Consider the following 12,857-nt stretch of genomic DNA (forward strand, 5'->3'; position numbering starts at 1 on the left):
TCACTTCTCCAGCTCTTGCAACATTTTTACTACCAATTCTCTGATTATAAACAACTAAATTCTTCTCTGCTAGAAATATAGGGTGGTTTCATTTTTCTCAATGGTCACTAGCTGATACAGTATCTGAGGTTCTGAGCTGCACTTTGGCAGCTTTCTGAGACTAGAGAGAAAAACAATAAGAATTCAGAACCTGGCCGGATGTGGTGGCTCAGGCCTGTAATCCCAGCACTTTGGGAGGCCGAGGCAAGCGGATCAAGAGGTCAAGAAATTGAGACCATCCTGGCCAACATGGTGAAACCCCGTCTCTACTAAAAATACAAAAATTAGCTGGGCGTGATGGTGGCCACCTGTAGTCCCAGCTACTCGGGAGGCTGAGGCAGGAGAATGGCGTGAACCCGGGAGGCGGAGCTTGCAGTGAACCGAGATTGCACCGCTATACTCCAGTCTGGGCGACAGAGCGAGACTCCGTCTCAAAAAAGGAAAAAAAGAAAAAGAAAAAAAAAAAAAGAATTCAGAACCCATCAAGGATTTCACCCTGGTAAGTAGGAGTTAATCAGGAATAAAACAGCTCCCACAACTGAGCTTCCAGTCCTCTGGGTAGATCACAAAACCCCAAGCCTTGAAATTGGATTAAGATGGTCCTGGTCGACTTAAGCCCTCTAGGCTTCTTAAATTAATCAGTTTTGGAAAATTCTCTATCTTATATTCTCAAATATTGCTTTTGCTTCTCTTTTGGGAATAACAATTAATTGCGTGTTGCATATTCTCATTGCATATTCTATGTCTTTTACCTACTTCTCTGTATTTTTCATCTTTTTGTCTGCTGTCCATACTTCATCTTGACAGATTCTTTTAACCTAATTTTTAGTTTAATAATTCTGCTGTATCTAATTGGGATTAAAGCCATCCATTGAATTCTTAACTTTTGTTATTGCCTTTTTCCCCAATTCTAGAACTTCTAGCATTTTTTTTCAAGTTTGTTACCACTATTTACAGTTGCTAGCTCTTTGCTTTTGAATTTTTAAAAATTTGGCTTTATTGGCGTTTTAAATTTCTATACTTTTAATAATATGCTTAAAATACATAAATCAAAAATTGATAGAACTACAAAGAGAAATAGACAAGTCTGTAATTATAGTGCGATATGATGAAATACCTCTGTCAGTAATTGATAGAAGCAGCAGACAAAAATTATTAATAATGTGGACAATTTGAAGAGCATGACTAACAAAGCTACTTAATGTCCACATATAGTGGTCTGCAGTCAACAACCATAGAATGCATGTTATTTTTCAAGCTCACACAGAGTATGAAGATGTTGGTTCTTCCAAATGCATCTGAAGATGCAGTGCAATCCCAGTCAAACTACCAGGCAGATCCTTTTGTAGTTCGTAAGTGATGACTGGGTTTTCACCCTCATGCATGAAATGTGCCTCCCTCAAACCTTGTTATGATGTAGGCACATTAACCATCTGACATGAAAACAAAACAAAATACCAGTCAGGTATTTTCCAGGACCTGAAAAATTTATTCTAAAATTAACTTAAAAATACTAATATTAAAAGACTGAGAATAGTTAAGATACTATTGTGGATACTAAAATTAAAGAGAATAATTAAGACACCTTTGAAGGAAAAAAAAAAGCTTGAGAAAAATTGGCCTACTCACTATCGAGACTTATAAATCTATAATGATTAAGATAGTGTGATATTGGAATGAAGACTGAAAAATAGACCAATGGGACAGGAGACATAAGCCAAGTATTTCGGAAAAGGCTATCTTTTCAATAAATAATGCCAGGACAATTTGATATCCATAAAGGAAAAAATGAAATAGGACCCTTTTCTCACACTATATACAAAAGATAATTCTAGGCAGTCAGTAGACCTAAGTGTGAATGGCAAAGTGGAAAATTTTTCGAACGTAATACAGGTGAATGCCTTCAAGACTTCAGGGTGTGGAAAAACAAGACTCAGAAAGCTCTAACTATAAAATAAACGATTGATGTATTTGTTTTTAAGATAATAGTAACTACTTTTATTTATATATTTTAGTAATTATTGATTTTCATTAATATTATTTTAATTGATAAATCACAATATACATTTATGGGGTACAATGTGATGTTTTGATATATGTATACAAAAAGGAATTACTAAATCAATCTAATGAGCATATCTAGCACCTCTGTTTTTGTGGTGAGACATTTGGAATTTACTGACTTAGGTTTTTTGAAATGTATAATACATTATTATGTAATGTGCAATAGACCTCAAAAACTTATTCTTCCTGTTTAACTGAAACTTTGTACTCTTTGACCAATATCTCCCTATTCCCTCCCTACTTCCCTGTACCCCCCAGCCTCCAGTAACCATCATTCTATTTTCCACTTCTGTGAGTTTAGCTTTTTTAGATCCCACAGAAGTGAGATCATACAGTGTCTGTCTTTCTGTGCCTACCTTATTTCACTTAACCTAATGTCTTCCAGCTTCATCCATGTTGTTGAAAATGACAGGATTTACTTCTTTATAGGGTTGAGTAGCAATCCATTAGGTTATATACCACATTTTCTTTATCCATTTATCTGTTGACAGATGCCTAGGTTGGTTGCATGTCTTGACTATTGTAGATAATGCTGCAATGAACATGGGAGTACAGGTAGCCCTTAGACATTGATTTAAGTTCCTTTGGATATATACCCAGCAGTGGGATGGCTGGATCATTTGGTTGTTCTATTTTAAGTTTTTTGAGGAACTTTCATACCATTTTACAGAATGGCTATATTAATTTATATCCAGCAGTAGGGTACAAGGGTTTCCTTTTCTTCACATCCTTGCCAATGTTTATCTTTCCTCAGTTTGGTAAATAGCCATTCTCACAGGTGTGAGGTGATATCTCATTATGGTCTTAATTTGCATTTCTCTGATGATTAGTGATGTTGAGCATTTTTTTCATGAACCTGTTGGCCATTTGTATGTCATCTTTTGAGAACTATATATTCAGATACTTTGCCCATTTTTAAAATTGGGTAATTAGTTTTTTTGCTATGGAGTTGTTTAGGTTCTTTATGTATTTTGGCTATTAACCTCTTGCCAGGTACATGATTTGCAAATATTTTCTCCCATTCTGTGGATTGTCTCTTCCTTCTGTTAATTGTTTCATTTGCTATGCAGTGGCTTTTTAGTTTGATACTATCCCATTTGTCTATTTTGTATATATATAAATTTTGTTGCCTGTGTTTTCAGATATCTCTATATCTATCTATCTATCTATCTATCTATCTATCTATCTATCTATCTATCTATATATCAATTACTGCCCAGGCCAATGTTGTGGAGCATGTTTTCTTCTAGTAGTTTTATAGTCTCAGGTCTTATATTTAAGTCTTTAGTCTATTTTGAGTTGATTTGTTCACATGGTATGAGAAAAGGATCTAATTTCACTCTTCTGTATGTGGATATCCAGTTCTCCCAACACCATTTATTGAAGAGACTATCTTTTTCCCATTGTATATTCTTGAAACCTATGTCAAAAATCAATTGGCCATAGATGTATGGGTTTATTTCTGGGCTCTCTAAATGATTAATATATTGGACTACATTAAAATTAAGATCTTTTGCTCACCAAAATACAAATAATGAGAGGCAAACAGCAAACCACAAGATGGGAAAATATGTTTGTAACATATTTTTATTTGTCATGTAACAAATAAAAGGTTTATATCTAGAGTATATTTTAAAACTTCTTCAAATTAATAGTAAAAATATATGTTATCTAATAGAGAAATTGGAAGTGACTTAAATAAGCATATTACAAATAGGATATCTAAATGACCAAGTAATACATGAAAAGACATATATGCTTATTATTACTCAGGGAAATGCAAATTGGAACTTTGATAAGATAACACTGTGTACTTATCAGATTGGCTAGAATGAAAAAGTTCAACAATCGCAAGTGCTGGAAAGGGTGCTCAAAGACAGAAACTGCCATTTATTGCTGACAACAGAGTAAATTGGTATGCTGCTTTTAGAAAACAGTCTTTGCAGTGAGTAGAAGATACCCATACCTATTGACTATACCTATACTCCTTGACATGTGCCCTATAGAAAGTTATGATTAGGTGTATCAGGATTCATATTCGCAAATGTCCATAGCAACATTGCTCATAATTGTCTATTTCTGGAGTCTCCAAGCTCCATTAATTACATACCTATCTTTATGCCAATATCACCCTGTTTAATTACAGTAGCTTTATAGTCAGTCATGAAATTAAATCCCCCAATTTTATTCTTCTTTTCCAAAATTGTTTTGCCTATTATCAGTCCTTTGACTTTTCATGTAAATTTTATTATATATATATTTTTAAATTTTTTTTTTTTTTTTTTTTTTTTAAAGACAGAGTCTCGCTCTGTCACCCAGGTTGGAGTGCAGTGGTGCCATCTCAGCTCATTGCAATCTCCCCCTCCCAGATTCAAGCAATTCTCTTGCCTCAGCCTCCAGAGTAGCTGGGATTACAGGTGCCCACCACCACATCCAGCTAATTTTCGTATTTTTAGTAGAGATGAGGTTTCACCATTTTGGACCAGGCTGGTCTTGAACTCCTGACCTCAGGTGATCCGCCCCCCCTTGTCCTCCGAAAGTGCTGGGATTACAGGTGTGAGCCACTGCACCTGGCCCCTCATGTAAATTTTAAAATCAGCTTGTCAATTTTTTTAAAGTTGTCTGCTAAGATTCTGATCAGGACTGCATTGACTGTATAGATCAATTTGGGGGAGAACTGCCATCTTAACACTATTGATCAATCTATGAGCAGAGTGCATTTTTCTTCAGTTTCCTTTTGTGTTGATTTATAGTTTTCAGTGTAGAGGTCTTCTACATTTCTTGTTAAATTTATTCTTAGGTATATTATTAAAAATTTTTATTTTCTAATTTCTTATTGTTAGAATATAGAAATGTAATGGATATTTGTACATTGACTTTGTGTCCTATGACTTTCTTAAATTCAATTGTTAGTTCTTTTTTTGTTTATTCCTCAGAATTTTTTATATACATGATCATATTGTGTCAGTAAAGAAAGTTTTCATTATTCTTTTCCCTTTATTATGGTTTTATTTATTTCTTTGTGCCCATTAGTTAGATACCTCAGTATAATGTTGAAGAGAAGTGGGAGTGGATGACTGTCCTTCATTCCTGATCTTGGGCTGAAAGCACTGAATCTTTCACCATTGACCTTCACTGAATATGAAGTTGGCTATAGGTTTTTCACAGATGCCCTTAATTAGATTGAGTTTGTTCCTTCTGTTCCAAACTATGAATTTTTGTAATGAAAGGGTATTGAATTTTATAAAATGCTTTTAAATTTTTTTAGTATCAATTAAAATGATGATATGCATTTTCTTCTTTTTCATGTTAATATGGAGATTTACATTGGCTGAGTTTTGAATATTAAACTAATTCTGCATTCCTGGCATAAACATTACTTTATCATGAATACATTAGGCTTTATATATATTGCTGTATTTCATTCACCAACATTTTGTTAGAATTTTTGTGTCCATGTTTATGAGAAATCTTGAATTATAGTTCTTTTTTTTTCTTGTGATGTCTTTGTCTAGTTTTGTATTAGGATAATACTGACCTTATACAATGAGCTGGGAAGTATTTCCTCTTTCTCTGCTTTCTGAAGGACTTTGTTCAGATTTGGGTGTTATTTATTAAATATTTGATAGAAATATTATTAGAGCAATCTTACCCTAGAGTTTTCTCTGTGAGAAAGTTTTAAACTATGAATTCAATTTTCTTTTGTTGATATAGGGCCATTTAATTTATTGATTTCATCTTGGATCGACTTTCTTAATTCACGTTATTAAAAGAATTTGCTTATTTCATCTACATTGTCAGATCTGTTAGCTGAAACTTGTATAACATATTCCCTTTTTATCCTTCTAATATCCATAGTATCTCTAGTCTTATTCCCCTTTTTTCATTCCTTATTCTGATAATTTGTACCTCTATTTTTTGTTTTGCTCAATCTATTGAGGCTTGCCAATTTATTGGTCTTTTCAAAGAATCAGATTTTCTTTTCACTTTTCTTTTTTATTGCATGTTCATTTTTTATTTTATTGTTTTCTGCTCTTTGTTATATTTTCTTCTCTCTCCTTACTTTGAGTTTAATTCGCTCTTGTTTTTTCATTTTATAAGGTGAGGTCTCAGATCACTAATTCTAGATCTTTCTTATTTTTTAACATAGGCATTTAAACACAGTTATTAATTTCCCTTTAGGCATTGATTTAGTTGCATTCCACAAATTTGATATAAATGATAATTTAATTGTTACTCAGTTCAAAATATTTTCTAATTTCTTTCATGATTTCTTCTTTGACCAGTAGATTATTTAGAAGTACATCATCTAATTATTCAGGTTTTTCTCAATTATCTTATTGCTATGGATTTCTAATTTGATTTCTTTGTGATCAGAACACATATATTGTATTATTTCAATTTTACATTGTTATAAACTTCCCCATTGGTACTGATTTTGTTGTATTCCATGTATTTTCATATGTTCCATTTCCATTGTTTCAAGACATTTTAGAATTTTCTTCTTAATTTCTTCATTGACCCATTGATTATTCAGGAGCATATTGTTTAATTTCCATGAGTTTTTGTAATTTTCAAAGTTCTTGTTATTGATTTCTAGTTTTATTTCACTGTGCCCAAAAAAGATGCTCGATAGGATTTTGATCTTTCTGAATTTGTGGAGACTTGTTTTGTGTCCTATACTGGAGAATGTCCAAGGGCTGATGAGAAGAATGTGTATTCTGCAGCAGTTGAGTGAAATGTTGTAAATATCGCTTAGGTCTATCTGGTCCAATGTATAGTTTAACTCCAATGTGTTTGTTGATTTTCTGTCTGGATGATCTGTCAATTACTGAGAGTAGGGTGGTGAGGTCCCCTACTATTATTGTATTGCAGTATATTTTCCCTTTAGATCCATTGATGTTTGCTTTATATATTTGGGTGCTCCATTGTTGTGTGCATATATATTTACATTTGTTATATCCTCTCACTGAACTGACCCCTTTATCATTATATGGTGACCATTTTGTCTCTTTTTACGATCTTTAACTTGTAGTCTACAATTAACCCTTGAACAACATGGGTTTGAACTGTGTGGGTTCACTTGTATGCAGACTTTTTTCAGTAAATATATTGGAAATTTTTTTGGAGATTTGCGACAATTTGATAAAACTCACAGGCAAACCACATAGCCTAGAAATATTGAAAATTTTTTAAAAAGTTAGATATGTCATGAGTGCATAAAATATATGTAGATGCTAGTCTATGTGTTAATTGACTGTTTATGTTATTGATAAGGCTTTTGGTTAACAGTAGGCTGTTCGTAGTTAAGTTTCTTGGGAGCCAAAAGCTATACACAAATTTTCAACTGTGCAGGAGGTTGGCAGTCTTAACCTTTGCATTATTGATGGATCAGCTGTGTTTTATCTAATATAAAAGTATAGCTACTCCTGCTTTTTAATTGGTTTCCGCTTGCATGGAATATCTTTTTCCATTTCTTCACTTTCAGTCTGTTGTGTCTTTACAGGTAGTGATTTTCTTATGGGAAGCATATAGTTGGGTCCTGTTTTTTTTTTTTTTTTTTTTTTTTTAATCCACCCAGTTACTCTATGTTTTATAGTTTTAATTGAAGAATTTAGGCTACTCTTACATTCAATGTTAATATTGATAGGCAAGGAGTTATTGATAAGTAACTTATTTTGCTACCTATTTTCTGGTTGTTTTGTAACTCCTCTTTTTTTTCTTCCTTTCTTACCATCTTCCTTTGTGGGTAAATGATTACTTTCTGGTAGTATGTTTTAATTCATTGCTTTTATTTTTAGTGTATCTATTACAGGTTTTGCTTTGTGGTTACCATGATGCTTACAAAAACCATAGATAGAACAAGTTATTTTAAACAGATGATGACTTGTCTCAGGTCACAAAGAAAAGAAACCAACATAGGAAAATCTAAAAATAACCTGTATACTTTAACTCCATCCCCTCACATTTTGACTTTTTGTTATCTCAGTTTATATCTTTATATATTAACAAGTTGCTTAGTTATTATTTTTTGTAGTTTTGCCATTTAGTCTTCATACTAGAGCTGTGAGTGTCCTGCATACCACAATGACAACATTAGAATATTCTGAGTTTGTGTATTTACTTTTACCAGTGGGTTTTACGCTTTCAGTTTTTTTTTTTTTTTGGATGTTATTGTCCTTTTCTTTCAGATTGAAGAATTCCTTTTAGAATTTCTTATAAAACAGGTTTGATGGTGATGAAGTTTCTCAGCTATTGTTTGTCTGCGAAAGACTAACTTTCTTTTATGTTTAAAGAATAGTTTTGCTGGGGTATGGAATTCTCAGTTGGCAGTTTTGTTTTTTCTTTCAGCACTTTGAATATGTCATCCCATTCTTTTATTTTATTTTATTTTTGAGACGGAGTCTCGCTCTGTCGCCCAGGCTGGAGTGCAGTGGCGTGATCTCGGCTCACTGCAAGCTCCGCCTCCCAGGTTCACGCCATTCTCCTGCCTCAGCCTCCCGAGTAGCTGGGACTACAGGCGCCCGCCACCGCGCCCGGCTAATTTTTTGTATTTTTAGTAGAGACGGGGTTTCACCGTGTTAGCCAGGATGGTCTCGATCTCCTGACCTAGTGATCCGCCCGCCTCGGCCTCCCAAAGTGCTGGGATTACAGGCGTTAGCCACCGCGCCCGGCCGTCATCCCATTCTTACTGAACCTGTATGGTTTCTGATGAGATGTCTGTAGCCAGATGGATTGGAGCTCCTTTATATGTTATTTGCTTCTTTTCTCATTCTGCTTTTATGATCCTTTCTTTGTCCTTGAATCTGAGAGTCTGATTGTTGTATGCCTTGAGGTAGTCTTATTTGGATTGAATCTGTTTGGTGATCTCTGACCTTCCTGTACCTGGATATTTATATTTTTCTCTATGTTTGAAAAGTTTTCTGTTTTGTTTTCTCTGAATAAGCTTTCTACTCCTTGCTCTTTCTCAACTCCTTCTTTAACACCAATGACTCGTAGATTTGCTCTTTTGGAGTTATTTTCTATATCCCATAGGTGTAGTTTGTTCCTTTTCATTTTCTTTTTTCTTCTCTTACAATGTGTTTTCAAATAACCTGTCTTTAGGCTCACTGGTTCTTTCTTCTGCTTGATCCATTCTGCTGTTAATAGCCTTTAATGCACTCTTTTTATTTTAGCAAATGTATTTCTCAGTTCCAAGATTCGTTTGATTTTGTAAAAATTATTTCCATCTCTTTGTTAAATTTCTGTGACAAATTTCTGAATTTATTTTCTGTGTTATATTGAAGTTCACTGAGTTTCCTTAAAACTGATAATTTGGATTCTTGATCTGAGAGTTCACACATCGCCATCTTGCTGGGTTGATCACTGGCTCCTTTCATTGTCTGTCTGGGGAGACCATGGTTCCCTGTTTGCTGTTGTTTCTTGTGGACATACATCTATGTCTTTGCACTGAAGGATTAGTTAATTATTTCAGTCTTTGCTGTGTGGCTTGTTTTGGTCTTCCTAGAGTGTGTTTGCTTAGAGGTTCTTTGCGGTTCATGTGTTGCGCCCCTTTTACCCTACGTCACTGCCTCCTTTTTGGCAGTAGATAGCACCTCAAGCCTAGGTTTGCCTTGATTCTCAGAAACATGTTCTCAGAAACATTCAGACTGCTGCCTATCCCGATTGGGCAGGGGCTACCCAGGCTGTGTGGAAAGACTAGGTAGGGTTTCATGTCCAAGGGACCTGTGGACCTTACCACCTGTGGTGTGATGCTGCTGTAAAGCTACGCTGATTTGGCATCTCCTTTGGCTGAGATAAACAGGACAATTTCAAAGGCCAGGGTTGCTAGTCCCACCTTCCCTGTTTTTCTCAAGCTGCCCTCAGGGTTTTTCCTCCTTTCAGCCACTCAGAATTTTTTCTGTGGTTTAGGCAGGAAGAGTTTTCCAGTGAAGAAATTCAACATGGTGGAAAAGCTAGCTGTCTGCCTGGATCTCATTTTTTCTAATGTAGAAAGTTTGATTCTGTGGGGACTTTTGCGTGCAGTGCGCGGAAGCTTGGGGAAAGGACATCACAGATGTAGAGTTCATTTCTTGTACCATCTACTCAGAGTTTTTCACCTCTCTATGGCCCTGGGGATCATTTTGGCCTCAGATTTGGGTTCTGAGATATTGCTGATGATAATCTTGGCTCTAGATATTTGTTTTCAGTTTTCCATGGAGGAGAGTGAAGCCAGATTGCTTCTACTCTGCCATTTTGGTGAAGCCACTCTTCTCAATCTTTTACATTTATCGAGATTTGTTTTATGGTTAAGGATATTTTTGTGCACTTGTAAAGAATATGTATTATGTCTATTTTTGTGAATGTTTAATGTGCACTTATAAAATATGTATTATGCCTCTGTTGGGTTGAGTGTTCTATAAACACCAATTAAGTCAAGATAGTTGATAGTGTTATTCAGATATTCTGTGTCTTTGTTGATATTTTGTATGATTGTTTTAGCAATTGTTGAGAGAATGGTGTTAAACTTTGCAGCTATGATTGTAAAAATGTCTACTTCTCTTTTAAATCTGCTAATTTTTTCTTTATATATTGTGAAACTATTAAGTACAAACATAATTATGATTAAGTCTTCTTAATGAATTGCCACTTTTAACATGAAGAATTATCACTTTTGTCTCTGGCAATACTTTTCTTCTTAAAATTCATTTTATTTGATATTAATATAGTTACTCCATGTTTTTGTACTTACTATTTACATGATTTATCATTTCTTTCCATTTACTTTTAGCCTATCTGTGTATTCATATTTAAAGTTAGTCTTGTGTATATAGAATATAGTGGACTTGTATTTTTTAATCTATTCTGACAATTTTTCCCTTTTTAGTGTTTAGCCTATTATTAGTAATTACATTAAATATTGATATAGTTTTATTTGAATCTATTTAATTATTATTTTACTTGTCTCTTTAATCTTTCTGTCTTGACTTTTTCATTATTAGAAGATATTTTAGAATTCTATTTTAATTTTTTCATGATTTTTACATGTACTCTTTTGCAATAAAAGCATAATTGCTGTAGGATTACAATATATAATCTTATCTTTCTACCATCCCTTTTCAGCTACAATTGTACCAGTTCACATACAGTACAAAAACTTTGCAAACACGTTGCTCCAGTTCTAGAATTCAGTTCTAAAATTTTTATATGTTTGTTTTGCAGTATTTACATTTTTCTTCTGAGATTCCTATCCTTGCAATTGTTGCAAGCATATTTTATTTTACTCCACTGAGCATGATTATAATAGCTGCTTTAAAATCTTCGCTGCTAATTCCAACATCTTAGGATCAGGATAAAATCTCACTTGATTTTTCTTTTCTTTTGAGAATGTGTTCTGTTTTTTTATTTTTTTACTTACAGTGGCATGATTTTGGCTCACTGCAACCTCCGCCTCCCGGGTTCAAGTGATTCTTCTGCCTCAGCCTCCCAAGTAGCTGGGATTAGAGGTAGGTGCATGCCACCATGCCCAGCTAATTTTTGTATTTTTAGTACAGACAAGGTTTCACCATGTTGGCCAGGCTGGTCTTGAACTCCTGACCTCGTGATCTTCCCACCTTGGCCTCCCAAAGTACCGGGATTACAGTCGTGTAATGCACGTACATTGCACCCGGCCGTGTTCTGATTTTTAAAGCCCTTACATGTTGACTAATTTTAGATTATAAGTTTAATATTGTGAATGCAATCTTGTATAGACTCTGGGTCCTGTCACTTTTCTTGAATGAGAGTTCTTTTATTTTAGCAAGCAACTCTCTTGGCTGGTCCTGTATTACAAACTCTGTTTTTCACGCAGTGTGGACTCAGTTAAGATCTTAATGTATGATTCAGGGGTCAGTCAGCAATGTGTGTAGATGGAATTTGGAGACCACATTTCTGGCCCTTTCTCTGTTGGGACTGCTCCCCACCCTCACTCTTTCACAGTCATAATTCTCCAGACTCAATTTTTAGGTTCTCCCGGCCCAAAAGACTATGGTTTTTTGTGTGTTTGTGTTTGTTTTTGTTGTTGTTTTTTGTTGGCATCCTCCCCACCTGGCACACAATGCACTTACTGCAATTAGCACAAGGTTAAAGGTCATGGGAACAGAAGCCTGTTTCCTGCAGCTCTTCTCCTCCTCCTCTCTGGAAGTTGTTCTTGCTTCTGTCCTCCTCCACCTTCCTGGGCTGCTGCTTCTGGACCACTATGCATTCTATGTCTTTACTACACCTTGACATTAGGGCCTTTATGTATGTTTGATGGGATAGCAGTTATGCCGAAGTTTTTGGCAGAAGGATAGGCACATTGGTTATAGCTTGGTAAAAGGAGTAGGCAGAGATGTTCAGAGTGTGAGTTCAGAGTCACCTTCATGGTAGTTCCAGAGTTTCTGAAGAGCAACATAAAGTTGCTTCTTTCTTTTTATCCCTCTCTTTTTCTTGTGTTTTAAATTATCCCATTTCTATTGAATTCTATAAATAGACTCATGTCTCTATGGTTTTGGTAAACCTCTTTCTACTCAATAACCTACCTATTAACACATTCTTTCTTTTCTTCACTTGAAAATATTGCTTCTTTCATGACCTCTAGATTTTAATCTTCTATTTTATCTTTAAACTTCTGAAATCAGGCTTTCACAATCACCATTTCAAACTGCTTTTGCTCCAGACTGCCAGAGACTACCTAAAAGCCAAACCCAACAGATACCATTAATTCTTATCTTAGGCAATTTCCCTGCTACACTTTC

The 12,857-nt window shown here is 34.8% G+C and overlaps 1 non-coding gene across 1 annotated transcript; it reads left to right on the plus strand.

Moving 5' to 3' along the window:
• The first annotated feature begins 1,376 nt into the window (after positions 1 to 1,376).
• LOC129019209 (small nucleolar RNA U13) lies at positions 1,377 to 1,478 on the plus strand. Its single transcript, XR_008495554.1, has one exon. It is a non-coding gene; the product is annotated as a small nucleolar RNA U13 (small nucleolar RNA).
• Positions 1,479 to 12,857: the final 11,379 nt, after the last annotated feature.

Source organism: Pongo pygmaeus, chromosome 17 (assembly GCF_028885625.2).
Source record: "Pongo pygmaeus isolate AG05252 chromosome 17, NHGRI_mPonPyg2-v2.0_pri, whole genome shotgun sequence".
Lineage (NCBI taxonomy): Eukaryota > Metazoa > Chordata > Mammalia > Primates > Hominidae > Pongo > Pongo pygmaeus.